Below are 7980 nucleotides of genomic sequence, written 5' to 3'. Positions count from 1 at the left end.
ACGGATTCTCTCCCGTCTCTCTGCTCTCCTGTCTCCTCTATAACCGGGCTTCTGCAAATATCAGCCTGACTCTTAGCCTCACTCTCTCTCTCACTTTGATCTTTTTAGATTCTCTACACCTGTTCCCCACTTGACTCCCTTTCTTTGTTACACTCTTTTTCTTAACCAGACTTTTTTATTTTTATTTAAAAAACGAATTTCTTTGTTTCAGATGTCTTTTGCACCGATAGGGCCAGAAGAATTTCATGCTGCCTCTTTGATTAAGCCAATGATAATTACTCAAAAGCAAAAACTGAAACGATGGCAATATGAGAGAAGAGATGGGCAGATAATAACCTAGCTGCAATTTCAAATTCTCTCCCAGTTCTGGGTACTGAGAGTTAATCCACTGCTTTGTAGATCACAGCATGATACAAAAAGTATTTACGTTGAACCAAGATTACCTGGAACGATAATTCACCTTGTGTGAGACATCATGCCACAGAATCCTTGGCAGGAAATTCTTGGGAACCGATGGGCTTTCCTGTCTTTTAGTTCTCACATCCACTTGTGTGAAGCTGTAGCATACAGAAAAAAATGACACCAAGTCCGCTCTTCATTCAACGTGGCAGCAAATGGAGCGGGTTGCCATAGCACCCCCCAAAAGAAATCCAGCTTGATGCAAAGTCTTTAGGTGTGAAGGATGCTGGGTACTCTAGAGGTTATCACACAGAAGAGTGGCCCCGTGGAGGGAAGTGTGGCCCTTGGCAGGGCAGGAAATGGACACCATGTGGAAAAGTCTCCAGGGGTGATTTGGAATCTGTAATGAAAGAGAAAGGGAGATTAAGAGGGTAGAATAGAGAGCGAAAGAGTGAGAGAGAGAGAGAGAGAGAGAGAGAGAGAGAGAGAGAGAGAGAGAGTGAAATTACACTGACGTCTTGCATTTCAACATCATATATCCACAGCCATTATTTACAGTATGTCTCCTAGAAAATGCAATGTAAAAAATACAATTAAAAAAATCTAATTTGATTTAATTTTATTCCATTGAATTATCAAGGGACCACACTCAACTACAACATCAATTTCCGTAGAGCTTCATAGCAGGCACAGTCACCTGTCAACATAAAAATGACCTTTGCAGTTGCGCATACTATGACCGTCCATCCAATTAAAATAATGCATAGTTCAGCGGACTTGAATGTAAACACCACTTGCTCAAATCAGGAATGAACGATAGTATAACTTTCCCGCAAACTTAAAACGATAAAAGGTTACTAGCTGTGGAACTGGTTACATAAACGGTTTAGGAGGCATTTTTATTTTTTTTACAACGTTTAGTATCTCTCACTAATGTCTCTTTACAATGCAGTACATACGTCTGCTCTTCTAAGTAAGAGTAACGCCGACATTTACACATGCATCTGCTGCAAACGTACACTCTCTAAATGTTCCCTTACTGTTGTTATTACATTCCCAGCGCGGTCATATCAGAAACATTACCTCCAAGGGCGTTCGTTTCAGAAAACGCAGAAGCTGGTCAGGGGGGGGTCAAAAAAAAAAAATAATGTAACACGTGTTTGTGCAGCCACAGCGGTGGACATAGGAGATGATCCGTAGCGGCACGCTCCGTAATATTCCACCAACGTTTTAGTAACAATTGCTTAACGTTAGTTCCCTTTACGTAACGCCATCAGTGGCAGCTGGAGCCGAACAGCCGCAGCTTGCCTGCCATTGCGGGGGATGGTGGTCAAGTGGCCTCTATGATCCCCATGTTGCTACCGACGAGCGGCTACACTCCGCTTTAGCACTTAGATCTACCCGGCATCACCACAACACTCCAGCCGAAAGTGCATCTGCAGAGTACAACAAGCTCCAATGTACCGATGGGGAACGAGTTCTATCTGTGGATGTGGATGCTTTCAATTCTTGTGAGACAGATCGACAGATGTCTGAGTGTGTGAGAACTCAAAGTGTGTGTGCTGAGTAGGTGTTGGGAGTTGGGAATTCATGTGACGGTGAACGATGATGGCAGGCAAATTAGCTGGATGCAGAGAAAAGCTACAGGCAAAGGATGCCCCTTATAACAGATCTCAGATCAGCTCTTTCTCACCCCTGCTCTTACCGTAAACCATTCTGAGATGAAAAACAAACTGGCCCTGGATCTGTGCTTACGGGCAACTGCAATACGAGTATGAATGGCTTTTCAGTGGAATACACACGGTTTGAGCCTTTTAAACATGAGTAATGTCCCCTAAGCATTGTCTGATTTATCTCTGTTTACATCATCTGGGTTATAAATTGAGGCCCAGACAAAAGAAGTGCTGGTTTGCTCTGATATCATCTCAACTCTATTTCAATGTAATTTATAACTTCTGTTTCCAATCCCATGAGTCATTGTTTTTAAATCACAGTTCTCTCCTTTTTTTCCCCCATTATTCGCTAGGCTTTAGGTTGTTTTAGCGGCAGGCCATCTTTGCATCTTTCTACGCTAAAGCACCATGCACTGTATGTCTCAGAATGGAGAAACCTGTGGAACGGCCAGATGGCAAAGCAGTGTGTTTGTGTGCTTGTGTCTGTACCCCTTTGTGCATCTGTGTTTTCCTGGTTGTTTAAGAATGAGTGTGTGTGTGTGTGTGTGTGTGTGTGTGTGTGTGTGTGTGTGTGTGTGTGTGTGAGAGAGTCAGGCTGTGTTTGTATGTGCGCGAGAACTCACAACATCCCCTGAGGTGTAGCTATAGTGTTATTGAACAAACACCGGTTTGTCATTGCTGTGTTCTATCCCCGAACGCCCCCTGCTATATATATATATATATATATATATATATGGCACAACACTACCCTGCTTCAGGTGTTTACACCAATGCAACAACCAAACCTACCATCACTCCATCACACAGAGTGATGGTGATATCAGTAGCAGAACACAGCTTGTGCTATTATCACCCTCAATCACCCAGAGTGACGGCTAGCATCAGCATACAGCCATACATTCCTTATGGCTTTTCAGACACTGACAAAAATATATTGGGGTCAGTGGAACTGTGGTGATGGTAGTGGTGAATGGTATGGGGATGTCATGGAGATGGAGTAGGGGTGAGAGAACTGGGGGGAAGAAGGGGGGGGGGGGGGGGGTTGTCTGGACAAATGGGGTTGGCGGGGTAGTGAGCAACGTTTTTTTTTTGCTGTGAGCAACAGTTTTTGACCCAAAACTCCATGGTTTAGGTTGCATGTCAGTTGACGTCCAGTTTCGTTCATATGTATGCGCCCTCGGTGGGTGACAGTGGGAATGAGCGATGTGAGAAACAAGGGAACGAGAAAGAGGAGGAGAGGAAAAGAGGAGAGCGAAACAGAGTAAGGTGATAAAATGGCTGATGGATGACAGTAGTCGATTTGGATGAGGGGTGATTGTTGAGAAACAAATGGACAAATACCGACGGTCGAGATAAAGACGTGACAGAAAAAAAGGGAATGCGAGAACGGGAGGAGAAGAAAAGGGGGAGAAAAGAGGAGGGAAAAACCACACTCACCCATCTCAGTCCCCCCTCCATGGGCGAACGAACGGTTGTCCCTGCGAGATTAGCGGTTGCCACAGAGAGCGAGTGAGGGAGTCTCAGCCAAATGGACAGCTATAATGAGCATGTGCACCAGCGCCGGGAAAAAGTGGAGATAGAAGGGGAGAAGGGGAGGAGGAAGGGGGAAAAGAGAGAGAGAGAGAGAGAAAACAGAGAGAAGAGCAGAGGAGAAACACTACGACCCCATCAGGACTGTGTCCCTTAAGCCTTTCTTGAATTCCCAAAAATTTGTCCCGTCCAAATCCCCTTTTCCAAAAAGAATGATAGAGCACTTTCTTTCCAAGAGGCAACCACAACTGCAGAGTCTGACAGGCAGACAGATACACACACTCCCTCTCAAATACACGCAGGGCAAACGCTGTCACAATGACACCCCAAAACGGCTCCCCAGGCTGTCACCAGAAGAGAGAAATTGCCCTCTTCCTCTCTGTGCCTCTGTGGTGCTCCTCTTGTTCATACAGACCAGTCCATTTAGAGATGAGTGAAAGCCTCGTAATTGCTCCTCTGTTCCCCGTTTTCTTTTTGACTCCTCTCTTTTCTATCTAACACCTCTCTTCCCGTTGTTCCTCCGCATTGAGCACGCTGTATTTCCACAGTGTGTGGCTAGCGAAGGAACTGACTGCAATCACCAGCAGCAAGCTCTTGCTCGCTCCCTCTCTGCATCTCAATACCTCTTCAGCTCTCTCCAATTCAACCAGCTCTCTCTCTCTCAAATATCAACTGGCTGCCACCCTTTCATCCCCTTCTGTCAATCAAGGATACATAAAATAAACATCAGCCAGTCTCTCTCGCTCGCTCTCACACACACGTGCCTGTGATGGATTCTCTCACATGGCCATTGATCTTCCTTATGTTGTTTAACCACATTTGTTTGTGTCACACACAGGCAGGCATATTGTAACATACTCACACAGTAACACACTGACATACAGATGTAGGATCTTAATTTGATCATCCTGTTGCAGGAGAACGTTTCTACAACGCAGGAAATTTAAAACTTGTCGTGTATTTGAGGTTTAAAAAAAGGTTTCAAATTTCTTTGAAACTTTGACATTTCTGACTTGATTTTCCCTTACGAAAAGGGTATCAACCCCTACAAAAAAATTACATTCATTATAATCCACATAATAATTCACATTTCCTGTTGCTGCAGGATTATTTTCCTGCTGTAGAACACTGGCTCAAATTAAGATCCTACATCTGTAGAACTACACTGAAATTCCATGCACAAACAAACACACAGGCATATCAATGTCTATCCACACACTACAAAGCTCACCATATTCTGTTTATGAGTCACAGGAACAAAACACACATACTGTACACACATGAATACACAAAACACACAAGCTATGTGGTTAAACAACATAAGGCAGATGAATGGCTACAGGAGAGAATTCATCGCTGAGGACACGTGTGTGTGTGTGTTCAGCAGTAGCATCCAGTGAGGGTAGAATAGAGTGAAAAGGAATGCCTGATCACACGGGGAGACAGGGCTCATAAAACTGCCCTACTGGAGTGTTGCGTACCGTCGTCCCTCATAATTAATGAGACTTTTCCTTTTTTTTGTCCTCTCTCAATGCAGAGCCCCCTGGGTCATGGTGTATAGGTACTCCCCTCCCCTCTTTGTCATCCTCTTACACACACACCACCCCCCCCCCCCCCCACACACACACACACAGCCTACACTGCACAAACACAGTCACATAGGCTATAGGAATCACAATAAAGCATTCGATATGGAGAGCTCCCTAAATCAATGGTACACACATCTCGATATCCATTTTTATTTGGTCTGGAACTAGTCACGGCGTGTGGCTGCCACTGGGTGCTTAAGACACAGCAGGAAATGAGAAGCACTCACTGGGACGTTATTGACATAGAGAACATGGCTAGCTCCAGATCTTTATATGAGATTAAGACAAATGACAGGGAGAGATAAAAGCAAGAAAAACTGAAAGACTGAGGAAATAAAATGGGGGAAAATTGAATTTGAAGTGACGCAAATTGAGTCACGACCGATCACGAAATCAATACTGCCTAGATATTCAGAAGGATGAAACATGACCGGGAATGTCTAGTACATCAGAATAGAAACTATAAAACTAATCAGAACCAGCCTAGATGTATTGGAAAACAAGTACATGAGCCACATGCAAATGTCAAGCTACATTCTATAACCTGCAAGTCACACATACTAAAAATGAACGCACATCTACACACAGACAGACACACACACACCAGAACACACTAATGCATTCACACACAAGCACACCTTGACATTAGTGTCCCCTGCTTAAGGGCAGTGTGGTCCCCACGTCTCTTTATCTGCATGTATAAATTGTGGTGTTTTATCGTCCTCGTTCACTCTTCCGGTCCTCTCCTTTCAGGGCCCGTCTGCGTGGTCCCACTGTTCACCACAGACTGAGAACACTACGGAGGGGAAAGCCAGAGAGAGTGAGAGGGTGTCAGAGAGGTGTGCTAGGAAGATTACGAAGGGGAAAGCCAGAGAGCGTTAGAGGGTGAGGGAGAGCAGAGGGGGGGGGGGGGGTAAAAAAAAGAAGAAGCAGAGAACTGACATTCAGCCCCGGCGCCATACCTCGCCTGTGGAATAATGATTAGGCTCTCAGCATGCCAGTCACTATCAATGAGTGAGTGAGCAAGAGAGAGTAGAGGAGGGAAGAGCAGGAGAAGGAAAGCAATGCATTGGGGGAGAAACAAGGTGAATAAGAGAGAGGGTAGAGTGAAAGGGGGATTGAGCGGGGGGGGCTATTAAAAAAAAAAAGACTCACACACACAGCAAATCACTGCAGGTAGCACCCGTTCTCAGCAACGCCAGATGCCACGTGTATGAGTGATGCTGTGGGGAGGCGGCGTGGCAAGGATAATCATAGGTCAACAACTACAGAGAAAAGATAAACAGGAAGAGAATGTCCCCTCAAACTAGGAAGTACATATCCTCTTATACCAGGTTCCACACACAACTTCGACACAACACTAAAGGGACACATTCACTGATAAAAGGGACTAGCTGTTTCCACACTTGCCCTTTTCCAGCAGTGGACACATTTCCACCGTTGTTTATGTGGATGGGCTAGTCACCCATCAAACAGGGGCCATTTTAGGTCTCAGCTGTGGTTGCTAGGTAGTAGGGGGCCTAATCAGTGTTACATGTTAAAGCCTCCCCCGTTTTCCCATTCCAGACAGGCAACACCTGACATAAGCGTCATGATTTGGCTTATTTTGCATGACGCAAATTGAGAAATATGATCTGGCAGAGAAAATGAATTGCTGATATTTCACTAGCGTAATGCCTAGATGAGATGATCTATCTGGTTTGCGTGGCTACTCTAGCGCCTCGTCCAAATGTGAAGTGCGAAGAAAACAAAATGAAGTAACAATGACGAATAGCCATAATATAAATTCTGAAATCACGATTGAGCAGAAATAGACTCTGAATTTTGCTCCAATGAAGCTCCGAAATGTCAAAAGGGAGTTACACCATTGAAGTTGACATGGACAAAGTGGTTATGTGACGTGTGACAAGACTTTACACAAAACTGTTGGAAGGTTAAACGCTCCGTCTCACTACCCTCTAGATTCTTACCTCAGGAGTGTCGAAAACAAACCAAGCTTGAACTTGTTGGGGCTCCCGCCTCTCCAATGTCTGTCACAGGAATCACATCAGTGGCAAGAGTTGTTAGAGGCTTTACTGCTTAATGTAGTAGACACATGAAGCAAGTGCACCATGCCCCGTCTCAAGGCACCGATGCTTGTGTCCCAAGAATTGCGGACATTTGTTGGATCTTCTAGACATTAGCTGGATTTCAGAGCATGCATGCACACACAGCAAAAAAAAAAAAAAAAAAAAAAATGTAATGCTCTTTAGGGCTTTTCACACTACTGACCCAAACCAAGCTGTACTGAGCTGGCCTGGTTACGCATCTGTACTGACCCAAACCAAGCTGTACTGAGCTGGCCTGGTTACGCATCTGTACTGACCCAAACCAAGCTTTACTGAGCTGGTCTGGTTACGCATCTGTACTGACCCAAACCAAGCTTTACTGAGCTGGCCTGGTTACGCATCTGTACTGACCCAAACCAAGCTTTACTGAGCTGGACTGGTTACGCATCTGTACTGACCCAAACCAAGCTTTACTGAGCTGGCCTGGTTACGCATCTGTACTGACCCAAACCAAGCTTTACTGAGCTGGCCTGGTTACGCATCTGTACTGACCCAAACCAAGCTTTACTGAGCTGGCCTGGTTACGCATCTGTACTGACCCAAACCAAGCTGTACTGAGCTGGCCTGGTTACGCATCTGTACTGACCCAAACCAAGCTTTACTGAGCTGGCCTGGTTACGCATCTGTACTGACCCAAACCAAGCTTTACTGAGCTGGACTGGTTACGCATCTGCCGTGATT

Source organism: Oncorhynchus clarkii, chromosome 32 (assembly GCF_045791955.1).
Source record: "Oncorhynchus clarkii lewisi isolate Uvic-CL-2024 chromosome 32, UVic_Ocla_1.0, whole genome shotgun sequence".
NCBI classification, from domain to species: domain Eukaryota; kingdom Metazoa; phylum Chordata; class Actinopteri; order Salmoniformes; family Salmonidae; genus Oncorhynchus; species Oncorhynchus clarkii.
This window is presented reverse-complemented; position numbering follows the sequence as displayed.